At 44.9% G+C, this 19,541-nt stretch overlaps 1 protein-coding gene across 5 annotated transcripts in view; it reads left to right on the top strand.

The window, feature by feature from the left end:
* LOC144124882 (calcitonin gene-related peptide type 1 receptor-like) overlaps nt 1-19,541 on the top strand; it is a 91,007-nt gene that overhangs the window by 39,291 nt on the left and 32,175 nt on the right. For 3 of the 5 annotated variants that reach the window (XM_077657817.1, XM_077657818.1, XM_077657819.1), the window contains exon 2: nt 7,009-7,197. The exons of 1 other annotated variant lie outside the window; for it this stretch is intronic. The gene's annotated coding sequence lies outside the window, so the exon portion shown is untranslated. Of the gene's footprint in view, nt 1-7,008; nt 7,198-19,541 lie in introns of those variants that run through there. One more of the 5 variants, XM_077657815.1, reaches the window with a different exon arrangement.

Below are 19,541 nucleotides of genomic sequence, written 5' to 3'. Positions count from 1 at the left end.
TCAGGGAACAAACACTGATAAACGACAACATTATCGGAGTAAAGAATAAATGGGCATGGGCAGGACATGCAATGAGAAAGTATGATAACTGGTGGTCCCTTATATAGGTTACGGAATGCTTTGCAAGCGATCACAAGCGCAGCAGAGGACGTTAGAAATTAATGTGGCCGGATCAGAACAGAAAGTTTTCAGGATAAGGTCGCCCAAGCTAGCTCCAGACAGGGTAGTTGGAGAGATATGGAAGGAGCCTTTGTTCTGCAGTGGCTGGCTATCAGGCTGATGTTGATGTCCTTTACTGTCGAACTCCCTTAATTATTGTTGAGGTTTTTTTCTTTTTGCCTCCCAACAAGTACATCCGGGAGTCTGAATTTTGACAGCAGTCACCTGCACGTACGCATCGGTATTTATTCCTGCAAAAACAGGCTGTCTACACATCGTTAAAAAGCTGTCAAAATGGCACGTGCTTTATGCTACCTGAGGTTTCGCAAAAATTTCACCGACTACACGTAGCAGTGGAAAACACACGTTCCGCAGCGGGGGGTAGCAGCAGGGCCCGATGTGCGCCACGTGCCTCTGGAATGCGACAAGACGATCACGGTGAGCACGAAGTGGCCGGCGCCGGTGTTTCGAAGGCTACGGCGTCAGAGAGGCGCCAAACCTGTCTTCGTTCGCTGATCGCTGCGGTGCGATAACGCCGTGCGGGCACCGCTGCGATGGAAAGCCGTTCTCAGTTCTAGCCCGAAGTCGGCGTACGGTTGATTGTTATTCTTGAGACAACTCGCGCAGCTGGTTTCGAAAGGAGAAAGCGAATTGAGACGTCGCTTTATGGACACTGCGTTTTCATCACAGCGTTTAGCAGAGGGCCGTGAGTGGAGGAAATGCTTCCATCATATTCGGTGACAAAGTGCGTGGGAAAAGGACTTTTATTTTTGTATATAAAATATAAGCAGAGGTACCCAGCGAACCGTAAGAGAGGCTCTCAAGTTAGCAGGGTGGTCACACGTAACAGAGTCTTGTAATTGGGAATGATCGCTGTTCATTTCATAACCACCAATATCCATTGAGAAAGGAATGATGTGAAGCATTCTTAACATCAGTTCTCATAGCACACGATCTGGGCAGCCAGCTTGGAGCACTGCAAGAAGCACGATTTGTGGTTCAGTGCACGTTTAAGTAATCTCAGCCGCTTAGAGTTGCCAAAGAGAAGTACCTTCATTTTCAATATTCAGTTTGCACACGGTGTTTAGACGGCACGGCTGAGCGGTTTTTGCAAACATATTTTCTATTAGATTATCTACATCGGGTGCACAGCTCGCAGGAGCAAGGTTTGCAAACAGCGCCAAAAATGTTCTTGTAAGGACACCGCAAGTACCATAAAACATTTAATAGAATAAGCGTCGACAGTTTAATGCCATGCATATTCGCCGATATAGAAAAGAAAAATAATATATAATCCTTGTATACAGACAGTCCACAAAGCGCGAGATTTCATTTTTAACATGTGTAGTTGTGGACTATATACCGTTAGTTTCGGTAAATTTTTTTCACTCTTAACTTCGTGATTAAAAAAAGCTGTGATTAACGTAGAGTGTGTCTCACCGTACTATCCGGATTCTTGTATCGTTTATACACAAAGACCACATCATCGTTCATTCTTTAATTTTAAATAATCAGCCAACCTTTGTTCAATTATTTAGGCATCCTTGTCATCCCTCATTTCATACCCTTTTATGCCCTGAGGAAATCAACATCACTTAAAAAAAAACATCCTCCTGACGGGATGCAATTCACGTAACAACGTCAACGTCAAGCAAGGTGTCATTTCTTACTGCAGATTGGTTTTTAAAGAGTAGTGTATGGCAGAAGAACGCCAATTCTTTAGCTCATTTGCTGGTCAAAGTGTGTATAAAAAATGCAAACATAACCGTCGGCTAATAATATCAATAATTGCAATCAATTATACTTTTTTACTTACAGCTGCATTAGTGGCGTATAAAACGGCAGTTCATTATGTTGCAAAACCGATTCTTATTGTCAGTTTAAAGGAAGCGATGTAGCTTCAGTATATATTCCTCGTAAAAGTTCACAAAAAAATCCTGCTCACTAGGAAAACAGCGTATGTGATCTGCCCCCGAGTAAATCATGTGCGCTTGGAGGCTACGCAGCAATGCCAGCAAGAAAACGCGGCGTTCTGGCAAATAGTTTCTGGTTGAGCTAAAGCACAGGGTGTTCACCAAATCAAATGGGAGGGGAGGGGGAATCGCCATTGAATTCCATGTAATGGACGCGCCCAATGAGGAAATACGAACGGACGGCACAGACGCAAACACTTGAGATAATGAGCTGCTAATATTGGAGGATTACTAGCTGCGACGTTTTCGTGTGGGTGTGCGCTCCGAAGGCTGCAACTTGGAGGTGTATATTATTGTTAATAGTTGCCTAATTTTGCAATGAAGTATACATAGATTTTCAACATTTCTCCGGTCAACTGATGGCTGCTTTTTCGGCATACCATGCTTTGTACGTTCGTGAAATTAATATAAAAAACAACGCCCAACAATCTGTCCTTGGTATCATAAAATGTTGGCAGAGTGAAAGCAATCACCATGACCTTCTGTGCACAAAAAAGGAACGCTACTAATGACACCGTGACTGTAAGAAAACATCTCTTGAGTAAGTAATGAGTAATATATATAGTAAGAATGTGTCTTGCTGTGGCCAAGCGATGCACGTTTAAAGGCGAAAACTGGTAGCCACTTATGCATATTGTGGAAAACGCACATAACGGTCACCTACGAAAGTGAAACAAAAACAGTTAACTTTTCGGGACGCGTGCGGAATCCTTGTCCACAATAACTTATTCTAGATAAAGGTGTCCTATGCAGCCTTTAAATTAAAGGTTATACGTAGCCCAGAAAGCTTTATTGCGAAGAAATGTTCTGTACGGAATCCGAAACGTCAGCTATTTTTGTTTGACTTTGCTCACTGATCGCTACATTCATTTTTCATAATATGCGCTGCCCGAACGGACGATGCTCCGTCAAAGCCTCGTTTACATACGTCTTTATTCTGAGGAAAGATGAAGAAGAAACAACTGCTTACTAGGGAATTATCGCTCTCTTTTTCTTGTTCATTCGCGGAAGGTTGCGACAGACAAGCTTCCGCAGCCTGCTACTACAACGCACAGTAGTAAACATCCGCTGGTCAGCGTTGACTGAAGGTTGCGGTGAGATTAAGGTTATACAATCGGCACACCTGCCAACAAACGTTTAATTTATCGCCCATGACTGACAAGGACACGCTACCACGTATTCCGCGAGTGACGTGAGCAACGTTACGCTGACGTCACCGAAACGGAGCTGCGAGCGCCGCGTTTTTGGGATTGGCCTCAAGACACTTGCCTTGGAGCCCACGCTTCCCCTTAGTCATATGCTCTTTTCTTTTTTTTTACAACAGGCGCGCTGAATGACCGCCTGCCGTTCGGTGGCTTTGACTTGGAGATGAGAGCCAAAGAACGAAACACGGCACCGCCGTCTCCCGTTGTTTCTCTTCTGCTGACCGCACGATTTTTTGACAGCCATATGATGGGCGGCCTTTCATGCTTTGTCGGCGGGCGGGACCGCTTCTCTGAGGCCACAGCCTTCACTTAGCCAGAAAAAGAGCAATAGGCGATCAACTCTTGGTAATCTTCCGTCTTCTATGCGTCTCCGCTCCTGGCGTTTGCCTTTTGATGACGGTATTCGAAGCAGCAAAACAATAGTCAATTTAAAGGCCGTGGGTGAGTCGCTTTAGCCGGTTTCTACTTCGCCTTTATACTACCACATATCGAAGTTCTTTTAGCGCTCAAGCGAGTGGCGAAATGCGGTTTTGGGAGAGCCAAAATGTTTTACACGGTAGGAATGCTTTTACGCGCGCACAGAAGCCGGGATCATTTATTTATGTATGTATTAGCGTGATATACTTGTTGCCGTTGCCTGGAAACTTGTTGGTGAATGCTCAGAGATGGTTATACTGTATCGCCCGACGACGGCAATGAAGTTACAAGTGAAAAAAAAATGTTTGTGACTTTGCTCAAACCAGGAACTAAACGACATTCAAGCTCTAAACACGAGGATTAGCGTTCAGTTGGTTGCGTACAGACTGCGTCGCTGCCCACACTGCCGGCGAAGAACCAAAAATATTTCAGACATGGCTTGTAGCGCATGTAGCGCTTTTGTTATTGGCGCTGTTTGCCGTGTGTTTCGCGCTGCAGTGATCTCAACGATAATTGAAGAGCCTTCTCCAGTGCTGCAGTCGGTCAGGTGAAACGGAAACGAGAGGTTAATACTGATGACTGCGCGGCAGATTGCAGCAGTAAATGCCTTTTATTAAATTACTGTTCTGAATTTTATTCCCTAGTTCTACTGAAGTCTCGGCTTCAAGGTTGTACTTTGTTTTATATATATACCTTTTCGTTCCGTAGGGACATGGGACCAATCCAGTCGGAAACCCACAATGTCCACGACTAATTAACCATAGAAATAGCAGGGGCCAGCGGATTATAAAAATAAAATTTGCAATATTAGCCAACCTCATAAGTTATCATCTGAGATATAAATTCGAAGGTTCAACGGTGAAGGGTTATACAGTTGTGTGAAGACTGCATGCCGACGCGCAAGCAGCTATTATAACAACTTTGAAGGAGGGGTTATTGAGAGCGTTTTGAAATAAGAAACCCATGGTTTGCATTCGCGTCGAAGGTTGTCCATTTCTATTACATTTATTTTACTGCCTCGCAGAGAATTACTAATCTTGAATGAACAACTTTTTATCTTGAATCAACATCTTTCTGTTTTGCTTTACTCAGCCACGTACAGCATGCCTGAGCCGTTGTCAAGGCCGCGTCAAGAAAAGTAAACCCCGCACAGGTTAGATGGAGCTCACGCAACTGACCAGATGAGGCGTTCGAAGATCTGCTTATGTGCAGAAGGTCGAGATGCAAAATGCCTGTCATGTGCCTCCCTTCAACGTGGACCCGTCGCAAACATCACCCATGTGCTCGGCTATGTCAGTGCAATTTTAATTACCCCATCTGCACGACGTTAATTCAGTGCCCTTCACTACTGCACTCTCAAAGACCACATCAAGTGGCTGAATACTCAAACCGACATACCGTAGCATTACTTAGTATACTGTACCGCACCGTACCGAACCGAGCCGTGCCGCACCGCGCCATTCCATACCATACCATACCATACCATTCCATACCATACCATACCATACCATTCCATTCCATTCCATTCCATTCCATACCATACCATACCATACCATACCATACCATACCATACCATACCATACCAAACATCAGATAAGGGAAAGAGGTAGTGATTAGTTGCTTTTAATACAACTTGCACGAGTGGCGGAATAAAAGGCCCGGCATGGAGTTTCATACACCATGAATTTTATGCTGAGCAGTGTATCTGTGTTCGTCTACGTCCTGGCGTAACAGTGGCTTACAATACGTAAATTAGATGTCCAAAGAAGACTTCGCATATGGAAAAATCATAACCTACATTAAATGTGTCCTGACAAATCGACTGCCTTGAAGGCAAGCTTTCAAACAAGCACGAGTTGCGCTTCCCTCCCACGACCACCTCGTGCCCGTCGTCGTCACGATTATATTTAACTACTTGGCCGTGTTAGCTAATCCCCGCTTCGGGTTCTCATCGTAAAGCTAACGCACGCGCTAGGCTCCAACCTATTACAAGTAGACAGCCAAATGTAGAAAAAGAATTGCGTTTTTTTTTTCTTGAGTCTTCCTTCTATCTTGTATTGCTCATTACTTTTGCGAGCGTTCCGTGTTAGTGCCGTACACTTTGTCTTCTTCCAACAGGAAGTTATCGGCGTAACGTAAACGAAGAAAATAGCACCGAATGTTTCGTGCGGTGTGGCACATTGAATCGGGTTTCATTTCGAAGTGCAAATACGGACAATTGCGCGTTTTTGTTTTGCTTATTGCATAAACCATCGCTGCAGGTATGTGCGCTTAGAAAGAGTAAAATTATGAACGGAACCGCTGTGCTTCCAAATGTCGGTAGCGCCTCTGGGTGGAAAGTGTTTGGAATAGTGCGCTGACGCTTAGTGAGGAGTCTTAGCTTAGAATATCTGCTTCAAATATTGCACCCAGAATACTTTTTTTCTGTACTGTAAGAAAGTCAGGGAATAGACGACCTAAAAACTGTAAATGAGTCTAGTACTGGAGCGCTTAAGCGATGTGGTGCGATGAGGGGCGTAGGCAATGCGTCACTTCACATGCGACGTTCTACACTAGTACTTGCACAACGACATTAATAATAATAATATTAATTGGTTTTAGGGAAAGGAAATGGCGCAACATCTGTCTCATTTACCAGCGGACACCTGAACCGCGCCAGGGAAGGCATAAAGGAGGGAGTGAAAGAAGAAAGGAAGAATATGAGGTGCCGTGCTGGAGGGCTCCGGAATAATTTCGACCACCTGGGGATCTTTAACGTGCACTGACATCGCACAGCACACGGGTGCTTTAGCGTTTTGCCTCCATAAAAACGCAGCCGACCCGGGAACTCCGGATCAGTAGTCAAGCGCCCTAACCACTGAGCTACCGCGGCGGGTACACAACGACATTACTGAAAGATTAATTGGCTCAGTCGCGTTCGCTCTTGCAAAGCATGAAAAGAACCCGAGCTATGGAAAATGCCGTGTCTAGTTTTTTTACAGAAAGCACAAGTTGCATCTTGACATATTATTTCTGGTATTCACAAACGGATGAGCGTTGTAATAAGCAATTCTCATTAACATGTTATGAAAGGCACCATTATGCAGCCTAATGCTTCTAGTTTAGAGGTTTCCCTTTCCACGCCGCATTCCCAATCTCATACCACTCTCGCCTTATTAGTTTCAGATAGATTCCATTGAAGCACGAAATGCAAGGCCAAGTTAAAGTACTGTGCGCAATACACAAATAAGTGTGCGTCATGTTCTTTATCTCAGGTGCTGCTATTCGGACATGCCCGGATGTGAGGTCCGTGGCTGCACCCAGCGCAGTCGGCGGCATGCGGCCCAGTCAGGGAACCGGTGTGCAAGCGCCCTGCCGGTCACGTAGCCGACCTCTGCTTCTGAAGGCTGCTTCTCCCGACGAGAAGGCCAGCGGTGTATTCTTCTCATAAACATCCGCGCACGGTGAGTCACGTGCCAGCGCCGCCTACAGTGCGGAATGCGGAATGCGTGGGCGTATGCTCGGACAGCACCGCTGGAATGTGCGGCATTCCCTCTCTTGCGCCTGGCGCCGTTTCTCAACTTACTTGTTGGGAACGTACTCTAAGTTGAGCATTCCTAAACTTGAGTGCAATAGATGGTGCTTCGTGGCGGGTTTTCACATTAAGGGCTCTTTCAATTCTCGGATAGCAAGAAGATGTAAAATTAAAAACAACAATGATAAGGGTTTCGTGTCTCTAGTGAGCTGTAAACCCCGGAAAAACAGTTAATAGTAAAAGCAGAAAAAAACCAAAGGCACTTGTCACCACATATGCTTTTGAGCTCCTGGTTCCGATGGCTGCAAATCTTGGTATTTGGGGAAACTATTTACGAAATCCCATTTACTTTTTGTTATTTTATGCAATCCCCGAATTAGTGCAGGCTGTTGACGCGCATTATCGAGCAGCCCCATCTCACAGATTATAACAGCTGTCGCGCCAGTATTAAGCCGAAAACCTTTAATGGTTCATACTCGCGACCAAGAAAGCGTCCGTCCGATGTCACGCTCTTCAGTAACTCGAGAAGACAAAATGATGTTTGTGCACGATAGGATTAGAAGCACCATCTTTCTGTTCCTCAGCTGAGCGTGCTAAGGACCACGCTACTTCCTGCCAACCTATTTGTAGTTCTCCTTCTCTACCATAGCGACGCTGGAGAGAATTTGCGGAAAAACGTCGAATCAGACGGATGACTCTCAAATGCCCTCAACTGTCTTCAGCATTTAAGATTCACAAACAATTGTTTACTTAATTAACATCTTAACCAGCAACACCGCGCTAAAGGCTTTCGCCTCACCGCACTTTAGGTCAACAAAGTGCCCCCTTGAATTTATATGCACGCACTATGAGTCCACTTTCAGATAGACTATAGCGAACAACTTATCAAAAGGAAGCCATCATCATGGCTCTCTTCACTTTTCCTCGACTATATTGCGTGCGAAGAACCAACCGCAAAGGAAAAAAAGAAGACAACGCTTGAGTTGACTCAGCCTGAGTAACGCTACATGTCTTGCTCTCCAGTGTAAGACGCTACGGTTGCTTTTCTTTCGAAGTGCCGTCCTGAAACTTGATAATGTTTGATGCCAATTGCGCAAAGGCAACAAAAACTAGATAGAATCATCTACTTTCTTAAATCTCTTCAGAAGTGGCGGCTATAGACTATTTTCGAATTATAGCGTCCTTTCAAGCTATTCCACAGCCACTGCTGCTTTCAGCCACAATCTGAGAGTTCTTTAATCATGACGTTTTCCGAAGCTTTGAATGAATGCATGCTAAACTCCTGAAACCGGCTTTTCAATGACAGAGAATGCGTTCCGTTCCTCTGAACTCCCATGGCGGATTTCCTCTGAGACCTCGTATGGGCGAAGTTCCAGGAGCTTAGTAGTTGGAGGATATTCCATAATGTGCCCAAGGGACATTCAGACGAACAGTTCAAGCACGACACATATGTACAACCTGTGTCTTGGTCTCAACAATGTGGTCAACAATTTGGCTAGAGTTTGTAACAAATTAGCTATGCTTCCTAAGACACAAATTCGAGAGCTTTCGCAATGAGTATGAATAAAGAACTGGAATATTTGGTGCCCTTTTTGTCGCAATGTTTGGAAAATCACAGAGGAGCACTGGAGAACCATACCGAGGCCTTAGTTCGTCGCTCTTTTAGTAGTTGCTTCTGAGATGGCTTGGTAAAGAAAAAAGTCAGACTGCAAGCAAACTTTTCACCATTAATGTGCACAAGTACTGGCTGTCCACTACTTCCCCGGAGTGATGCTTATGGCCTGCTTCGTCAACGTGTTTATATAAGGAAGTTAATCATTTGGACGCACGCATAGCAGATATTATTGATTTCTGCCGCTTGACTTGTGCAATACATCTCTTCTGGCTGTAAAAGCATTCCAGCATTGTCAAGTCCTCTTCTCCTCCCGCCAGGAAATTTTCACGTCAGCGTCAGTTTTCCGCTTTGCATTAAAGAGCAAACTATTTTTCAACCTTACGCTCTGTGCCGCATCGCTGACCTTCACAGGATATTGGAAAAACCTCTCTCCCTCCGAGCCTGCGCAGTCCGCTACTCAGAATTATTTTTTAGGCGCTACCTGTTCCCGACGCCCTCTCCTAGCACTGCTGCTCAGGAATTCGAGCCTTTCATAGCAAGGCGCGCTATTCAGGCGCTTCGAAAGCATTCCAGGTGTATGTGCGGGCGTGCGTGTCTGGTCATCGCAGGCTTAGTAAAGCGAGCGGTAGCGAGGAAAAGTAAATATCGGATTTGCGGGATAAGTGCGAGCCCGGACGAGAGGCGAGATTGTGCGTCATTGATGCACTGGTGAGTGCAACAGCCCGAAACATCGGGGCCCCGTTGTCGTGGTGTGCGCCTCCCACGTCAATTTACCGGATACCCATGGGGCGCCGGTCGACGGGGACCGGTCGGGTGTGAACCGTTCGATAGAACGCAATTTGCTTAATGCCATACCACCGAATCGCCTCGGTAGAAGATGGCCATTTAATCCGTCTCACGATTGGAGGCTATTTGATTATGTTTTTTTGTTTCTTTAGGCCACGAGGTGCTAAAGTGCGCGTGCCGAAATGGATTGAGGGCTCCAAACTTGCAACCCTCCATAAAGTAAGCGTTAAAATCTAGCCGGATTAATAAATCACTCAGATATCAATTATTCAATCTATATAATGCGCATCTCCCAAGTTCACTTGTTCACTGGGAATAAGAACAAAAATAAAGAGCTCGCCTAGTATTATAAAGCAGGGCTAAAAGTAGGAGTCGTACTAAAAGTGGTACGCCTACCACATGACGCCCGTCACGCAGCTTTCCAGGAAACGCCTCTCACTAGACCTCTGATAAAGAGCCTAAAGGTTCATTATTCACGCATACTTTTCTTCGCGACTCGTTCTTTTACAGGGCGCGTCTTTGCTTTAGTTTGCTTTTTTTATATAAGCGTCCGGTTTGTATGTCTCCGGTTTTTCAGTGGTGCGGTGGTGTTCTTTTGGTAGAACTCCCAACTCACTAGGCAATTCTCACTTTACAGTGAAGTTTGTATCCGCAGCATGCAAGGTGTATGTGCTTTTTGCTTTATATATTACACGAGACTCAACCTGAATCACCCCCACAGCAGCATGTGAGCGCAGGAACGTTGAATAAGACCAATGAAAGTGCACGCACGCACGCACGCACACACACACACACACACACACACACACACACACACGCACACACACACACACGCACACACACACACACACACACACACACACACACACACACACACACACACACACATGCACATACACACATGCACACATGCACATACACATACACATACACGCACACACACACACACACACACACACACACACACACACACACACACACACACACACACACACACACACACACACACACACACACACACACATATATATATACACACACACACACACTCACGCACGCGCGCACGCAAACCACGGCCGCATGCAACTGCGGGAATGTTGAGAATGACCAATAAAATTAGGCCTATATACACAAGCGCGCGCGCACCGATACGCACATATAACCCCCGAAGTTCGTACAAACGGCATCATATTCCTACACTTGATTCATAAAGTTCTCTCTCCGCCGTGTGTCCTAGTCGTTCGACCCTAGAGGTAATAAACCGCTGCTTCCGTACAGTTCCTCGCTCTCGACGCTCGTAGCAAGAGGAACAGTCATGTCGTGATTAAAGGGCGCCATCTCTAAATTTCGCCTGCATTAAACTGAGCGAAGTTGTAGAGATCAGCTGGGTAGGGTAATTGGTTCTGCCTATCCACTTTACGTTCTTATTTCTGTGGCCGCTGTGTTGCGGAAAATATTGAAATCTACCCGAACTGTCACCCGCAGACCTGAATGTCAATCTCTAAGAAAGCGAGGGGCAGTCATTCCTTACATTAATAAAATCTCACGCAATACGAAAGGCGTTGGAAAAAGAGCCGGGGTGGATGTGGTTTTTAGGCTCCGGGAAAGCTAGCAAATCTCTTTGCGCGTATAAACAACCATGGTAAACAATCCCCGAGTGCTCGAAAAAACATGAATGGAAATTTTTGGGTTGTCAAAAAATGTTTTGTATTCAGTTTCTCTCCCATGTAAGAATTTTTGCGTTGGCCACACTGGGCAGTGCCCAAAATGATATGGGCAGGCAGCACCGCAACAAAGTTTACAACAGAGATTCTATTAATCTAAGAACTCAATGTCTCAATCGGAAGCGCACTCAGCAGTTAAAAAATTGCCGAGTTGTTGCAAAAAACAAAGATCATTTGTGTCAAAAAATAACTGAGGCCACAAAGATCATCCAGCACGCGCACGCGCGCTGTTGTCTCGATGTTTCCCCCACCACAAGAAAGGTATACAGGAAAACGACATTCATCTAAACTAGTTCTTTCTTCTTCAGATCGCTTCGATATAACTTTTTGATATTTTAGCTCTAAAGGAGGGGCAGCGTCAAATAGGAAGGTGTATGGGGGTACGTTAAGGGGGGGAGCAAAAAAACGATGGAAGGTTTTTTGCAGTTTAATAGGCATCTTCCTGCAAGTTCTTATGCTAGAGAAGTGCTTGGAGAAAAATAAACTAGAAATACAGCAGCGCTTACGATACCCATATGCAAAACATTGAAAACATTGGGGCTCAGCTCTAGCTTAGGAATACGGCATCGGCGTGTCATCTAAAGGATTGGAAAGAGGTTTCAGGCCTCCGTGCTGAATAATGACTTAATCGAACACTTAGCGATGGAGACGATATGCAGCAGGATGCATGTTAGATTTTTTTTTTCGCCCTCAATAAAGAAGGATGGCTGTGGATTAGCCTACTCAAAATGTATCTATATCAGTGTGAATATGGCTTTCCTGCTGTCTAGTAACTTAATACCTGTGCTCAGTCATCGAAGTATTAAAGGTTATCATCGAAAACCAGCTGCAAAGTGTTTTCACTTTGCACGCGCGGCACATTTGCTACGTGACGGAGTATTTGAACAGTTCCGAAGCGCGTAAGCCTTTTAGCGGCTTCGACGCAAGGCTATTCACCTGATTGATTCCACATGTATTCAATGCCATACAGGGAAAAACAACATTCGGATGTGAGATAGAAAAGAACAGCTTTCTAAGGCCAAGTGGCTGATTGGCTTACTAAGTACTTTGATCGTATCGGTAAGTTACCTGTAAACATGATTTAAGAGACAGCAATGCTTAAGATTTAGCTTTCCCAAATACCCGTGTACACAGACAATTATGACGCGCATAAGAAAGCAGCCAATAGTTAGGCTGAAGAGGCAGGTGGCACGGGGGTGTCTAGAACAGCCTGCTTGCTAAGAGACTGTTACGAGCGCGCTTCCTTAGAATAAACCTTTCCGTTAGACACGTGTCCAAATATTCCGAGCCTCCAAATATATACGAGCCGTTTACCATTGTGGCACGTGAATTTCAGGAAAAACTGGGTTGCGGCAAAAGGCCGATGCCAACGTTTGTTTATGTAACTGTGGGCAGTGAGTGCGGTGCCTGTAACGTGTTATGCCGCTATGCTAGCGCTGGCGCCATGGACACAGCGCAGTATATTTTCTCTCTTCATATGACGGAGCAACCGGGTGCAAAAAGCAGTTTAGGGTTTCGGGGTGTTCGCATGGGGTGTTGGGAAACGACAATGTGGCTACTGATAAAGCGTCTTACAATAATATGTCACTGATTAGTAGGAGGCTTTTCAACTCGGTAAGCGATAGCCTCTGTTCAGTACTTCCGAAGGACAGGACCCACGGTATCAAAGGCGGTTTTTTAATACTTCCAAATTCTGTGTAAGCCAGATATTTGCTGGGAACATCAGCATAACTGGTTACTCTCTGAGCATTTTGATATTACCTGTTGCGAAACTTCCTTACAGTACATGTACCACGGCTTTACGTGTTCGCCAAAATTCGGGTGGTTAGCAAATGCTCTGACGGCTGTGGTCAGTAACAAACTTTGTTCAAGTTGCAAACTTCGAGATTATTGACAAACGCACATCAACCTCGCAACAGAATCAGTGAAACTGACGCATTAAATAATTAATATATGTAACGGTTCGAGTGATAAATTAACAGATAAAAAAAAAACAATTTTCACAAGATATTGTCGACATGTGCGAAGAGCTGTTTTGGGCAACTCCAAGATGGCGCCGCCATCTGTAAGCGCACGGAAAATAATCCGTAGAACAAGTCGCTTATTTCAGACAAGTCTGCCGGCTGTCATCATAGAGTATTATTTGAGGTTAGAGTGGTAAAAACTGAGGGCCTCAAAAGGAATTACCCATGTTCATTCTCTATTTTCTGCATACTTTGTCCCTTTAGCATTCGTATTGTTTCCTTCGAAATCAGACCATTTTCCTTGATGAAGTAAGCTAGGTGACTGTCTCTGGTACAAAACGTCTTCATTGAATAAGCAGACTTGCATTAATGCAACATGATGTACTATGTCAATACCAGTTTGCTTCCGCCAATTAACTTTTTTGTGCGTGTAGGTTTGCAAAATTAATAGAATTTAGGAATCATTGCGTGCATGTGTGCCCACGCGATGTGTAAGTTTGTGCGTGTGCTCGTGTGCGTACGTACGCGTGCGTGCGCTTATGTGTGTATTGAGAGCAGTGGATTACTTGCTCTGTCTTACACTTTCATTTATTTCCTGCTCCTTTTCATTTCTTCAAGTAGTCAGCTTCCAGTTTACCACATGAGGATCCATAGCGCATACAATTGAGGGGACACAACACGAGCGCATTAGCGCTCGTGTTGTGTCCCCTCAATTGTGTGCGCTATAATCCTCATGTTGACTACCCACTAGCCCGAACCCTCACCCTTCCTGTTTACGGCCATCATAACCGCGGCTTAAGGTGCCTTTTTTTAATTGTTCATATTGTTCTCGGTAATATACACTATTGCTCCAGCGTCCTTCAATATTTCAATGGACAGTGGATAAAGTACATGAAAGAAGGGCAGAAATTTCCCACGGACATTTTCTTTGCCGAGGAAACGACTGAATTGCGTTAAAAGGTTCATCCACAATCCGCCTTCGTTACTCGTCGGATCATCTTTCTGTCGTCGATCAATCTGTAACCACTTGAAGCGAAAGACCCACCCTGTATGCCCTCGGGTCCCCTCTGCTCTCTGCTGTGTACAGAAATTAGAGCAAATAAACAGCAGAAAAAAAAGAAAGCAGATAGCTATTTGCAACAAGAGGCAGGCCCGTTCCACGGTGTGCTTGAACCGTAAGCGACAAATCGCGCTTTCCTGCAGGCGAAAACAAACAGACCCTCCGCTGGTGTTGTTCCACTAGACGCAGCTCTCGCAGCCTCGTTGCTCGGATTGTTTACTCTGGCCTGCCCGTGATGGGGGCTTGAGTTCTCCAAGGGGCATTCGCTGTTTGCCTTCCTGCGGCGCGCGTGTCCTTGAGTGCAACTTATTCTTGGTCGCCTTCCCGGCCACGCGCTGCGCTGACCCGGAATACGTTTTTGATTTTTTTTTTTCACGCGATTGCTGCAACCATCACGGAAAGCAACGATTTGTGCCTGCGTAATTCGTTTTTATGGAGCGCCCGCTGTTTGCAAGCAAACGATCGCTCAGGTGTCGACGTCCAAGGCCATGTGGTGCTCGCGGAAGTGTGTACAGCAGAGGAGGTTGGACCAAAACGTTTATTCCTCCCTGTCCCGCAAAGTTTGCCGGTGCTGCTCATAATCTCGGAATGTGGGTCTGTGTGACTGCTTTTTTTATACTGGCGTGCACTGCATGAGAGTTATTTTTAGTGAAGATAGCGGCGCTCTACATGTACATTGCGTTTCATGTAACATGAGCCAAAGTTATGAAAAAAAAGTGGCGCAACGTGGATGGGTGAAACCAAGGAAAATATTTTCCTGTCTTGAGGCACAACTTTGAAGATTTTTAAAAATTTTGTATAATTAGTTATTTGGTTAAGAGTAATTTTGTAAAATTGCGATAGGAATTCTAGCCCTCAGCGTGTCTCGTTAGGCTGTAGAGCGTGTTTAAAAACAGCATTTAAGTTTTTTGTTCACAATAGCAACACCAATATCAATATGATTAAGATAGTTAATGTCGCTGAGGAGCTGTACCCAGATCAAAAATGATGTGGACGCTAATGAAAGCGGCAGTGATATGAAAAAGTTCGATAGCCTTCGGGTAACAAAGGAGGATGAAAGCTCTATAAGTAATAAAAAGAAGGAAAGCATGCCCAGGAGAGGATCAGGGACCACCAGATCTGTTGAAGGTAGGCGGAAAAATTAAGATTCAAGAACGTGCCTATATGTAGACACAATGCATCATGACCTCTCACGTACCAGATTCATGGATGAACTCTAACAAGGGAACATCAAGTACATGAAAAACAACATACCGATCATCTTACTACCGTCGCTTAAAAGGAATTTATAAAGCTAATCGTCAGCAGAATTACAGCCGCCTTAGATTTCAATGAACGAAAGAACAAACTTGACTCGGAAAACTTACTCGACGATAGATCTTATTGATATCCTCAGATAGGTAACAGAGAATTGTGTAGGATATGATCAACCGGTATAATAGGTGGCATTTTTATGCTTTATAGATTTTAATTTGGAGACAGACAAATGTGCATCGGTACGGTCTTTTTAGGGAAATTGCACAGCTTAAGAGACATTATAGATGTGATGGAGAGAAACTAAAGGACAAATAAATGAATATAATTTAGTAACAAACCTTTTATTTTTATTTCAGGACGCAAGGTTATATTTACAAATTGATGATTATGGATTTTTATGGCGAAAGGGCGTGTATGGCCAAAGAGCACCATGGCACAAGCTATTTTGCGATTACTCAAGGTGAGGTCAAAGACACATTTTCCAAGCATTTCACCGCTTACTAGCCGAGCACCAGGCCAGGGGAAAGCTTGTACCCATTGTATCACCGGTGGGTACCCAGCGACATGAAAGCCCGTTAGACTGGCTGTCATGCATTGTCCACTTACTAAATGGAGCTTTTCGTGTTTATTATGCAACAGGTACAGACGCACTTTGTTCATTTTGTGATCTGAAAGTGAACATGACTTTGGCGGCGTTACTACGCCCAGAAGCGCCTGTTTATAAAGCGCCTGTTTATAAAGGCGCGATGTTAGAAAGCCAACTCAACGAGGTTTGGAAAGCACATTATTAACGACCGATATTTAACACCACAGTGCAGAATCAGAAAATATAAAACTGAACTAGAGCCTTGGTCTGAGCTAGGTCTGTTTACATGGCGGTGCAAAAAAAAGCGAAAACTCCAGATCCAACACAAAAATTTGACGGAACTGCCTTTGGGTGCCAAACCTGTTTGCAGCTCGTGTTCGTTCTCGTTTGTTCACGCTGCCTCCGATCGCTATTAAAAACTGGGATCTTCTTCTGGTATGCTTTCGGCCTTCAATATCTATATATATTATTTACTCCCAAAATCTAAAAATTGGAAAAATATAATAGTTCATTTCGGTTAATAATGAACTTAAGTTGAGTTATGTCACGCACGTAATGTCCGCTTTGCTGTACAATCCATGAGCACAGACCGCACTAACGTATCTCTCACGGTTTCTGAGATAAAAATCTGTAAAGTTTAAAAAATGATCCTCTATATATGCTACAGAGATTAGTAGACAGCAACTGACTCAGCATGAATTGAATGCGGCTCAGGAGTGGCATATGTAGAGATATTAAAAATAATGTCTAGCGACTGCACACTTCCCACAGGTAAGCACAGAGAAAATCTCAGAATCCCACTCAGGGAAGTCGTAAGGCAGGCGGACGCAATGTTTCCACCACTATACACGCCTTGCTTACAAGAGGTATTCAGTGAACTGGACTAGGGTTAGGTAGAGTTGGAGATGAAAGTTAATAGAGAATACATTGGGGGCGGGGGGGGGGGGGGGAATTTTTCGATTTGCCGATGACATTGCCTTGCTAACTAAGGGAACAAATTGCAAAACATTATGGATGACCTAGACAGGTTAAGTAGCAGTGAGGGTCTAAAGCTTACCTTAAAAAATATAATATACAAAAATAATCTCTAAATATATAAAAATAAAAATAATAAAAAAATTAATATAAAATCAATAATAGCAAGAGTTAAGTATAAGAAGCGAATCTTTATAACTTCTCAGAGAAGAGATCTATTTGAGGCAGGTATTAACCGCTCAAGAGGACCAGGAAAGTGATATTATAGCTGCATGAAACGGGAGGGGAGTGAATTCGGCAGGCTCTCTGAGATCATGAATAGAAGCTTACGAGTATATGTTAAACCGAACGTATACAAGAGTTGTATGTTACCAGTACTCATCCACGAGGCAGAAACTTGGACGCTAATGAAAAGCCTCGAAATTCAGTTGATTACCGCGCAGCAGGCTAGGAAAGGGCAATTGTAAGTGTTGCGTTTAGGGACAGGAGGAGAACAGAATGAATCAGAAAACAGACGCGAGTTAATTCTGTTGTAGTTGAAATCGAGAAGAAGAAATCGGCATGTGCAGGGCATGTGATCCGAAGGCAAGATAAGCGATGGTCCCTTATAGTAAAAGGCCGGCTTCCTAGAGCAGAAAGAGCGTAACAGGGTCGACAGAGAGTCAAGTAGGAAGATGAGAGTAGGGAAATTTGCGGCGATAAGGCAGCCGCATCTGATTATTATGATCATCTGCTACGTGCTTCTTTTTCGGAGATAAAATAAAACGCGTGAAATATAAAAGAAAATACATGGCTGCGCTCTTCCGTTGAATTACTCTAGCGCTCTCAACTGTGTGTTCAACGAATGAATGGCGCCCGCTCAGCGCGTCTGACGCCGCTGTCAACGCTGGAGTGAAAGTGCTTGAGCACCCTCTTCCGTAACATGAAAAGCGCGCGTCCCCGTCTCCAATAAGCGATTTGAAGGCCTCCGAAAAGCAACTGCGATGAAGCTTTAGTTCACTCATCGCATTGCCAAAATAAAAAAGGAAGGGAAAGCAATGAAGGCTCGTTGTTGAAGAGATACTCCAGAATATTTTTTTCTATCTTCATGCAGCTCGATGAATTGAGCGGAGGCACACTCAATTTGCCACGGTCAGCGCGCGCGCTTCTATTCTTCAAGGCCTCTTTGCGAGCGCCACAACAGGCAAGCGCAAGAGCGCAGTGACGCTGTTTTGTATTCTTTTAAATATTGCACGGGCTTTCTTCATATGCGGAGGAGGTACGCTGAAACAGAATCCGCTCTTTCCGAGCACCGTATGCATCAGAATGATACTCTCTTCTGCGTAAAATAAAGATTGCAAAATTTGAGTGCGCAATGTTGCCTTTTTGAATAGCTTAGCGGAAGTAAAAAAAATACCCTTAGTTGCACCAGATAAAAGCAAAATTATGGCTTCGGTTTTACCACTATGCAGCGCACCACTTCGTTTAAGCCTTGGTTCGAGTTACGTGAAGCGCCCTCCATACGAGCTCGTAATCCCACACCCGAACAAAGATGCACAGGGTCGCCCACCCTTAGTGCGAACACGCGAGTGCAAGGCCCCGCTCTTCGGAGGGCCACTGCGTCCGACGCGGCGCGCATGGAAGCGAAGTGGCAGGTGACGCTGAGCACTGCCTCCAGGGTCATCTCTAGCTGCGCCACTTTCTGCAGCGCCGAAAGACAGTCTCTCTGCCGTGCACTGGAGCATCTCGACCTGCGCCCACTGACGGAAACGAAGATTCTCGGCCACTGGCCGCGGCGGTCGTCGGCGGTGAAGGCCTCCAAGGCACTGCTCTGCTTTTGAGTACTTCTGGCCTGCACGATAGGCTGTGACTATACTGAACGCTGCGACTTTGCATAGTGACTAATTTCCTGCAACTGTCTTTTCTCCTTCACGTTTTTCTCCCTTCACCCCTTTCCCCCTGTGCAGGGTAGCAAACCGGCTATTTTTCTGGTTATCCTCCCTGTCTTTCCTCCTCCTCCTCCTCCTCCTCCTTGCTACGATAAGCGGCCGTGTCGGATGTCGTTAGCTTTTCGTAGAGCGCGGCCATGCACTAGCGTGTTCGCACTAAGAGTGCACGACTCTACGTGAAAAGTGCACAGAACTTGAACAGTCAAGCACTGTCATGCGAGCACAGTGTTGTTCAGTTTGGCTGCATGGTAATGTAACCCAGTTTACTGTTGCAGGAGAACTGGCTCGTGTTTTGATTTCAATGTGCGCGACAGGTTAATCTGGTGCTGGTATTTACAGCCTTATTTGATGCGTGTTTAGGATCTGTACAATTATTTT

The sequence above is a fragment of the Amblyomma americanum genome, chromosome 3 (genome assembly GCF_052857255.1).
Source record: "Amblyomma americanum isolate KBUSLIRL-KWMA chromosome 3, ASM5285725v1, whole genome shotgun sequence".
In the NCBI taxonomy this organism is placed as follows: Eukaryota; Metazoa; Arthropoda; class Arachnida; order Ixodida; family Ixodidae; genus Amblyomma; species Amblyomma americanum.
This window is presented reverse-complemented; position numbering and strand designations above follow the sequence as displayed.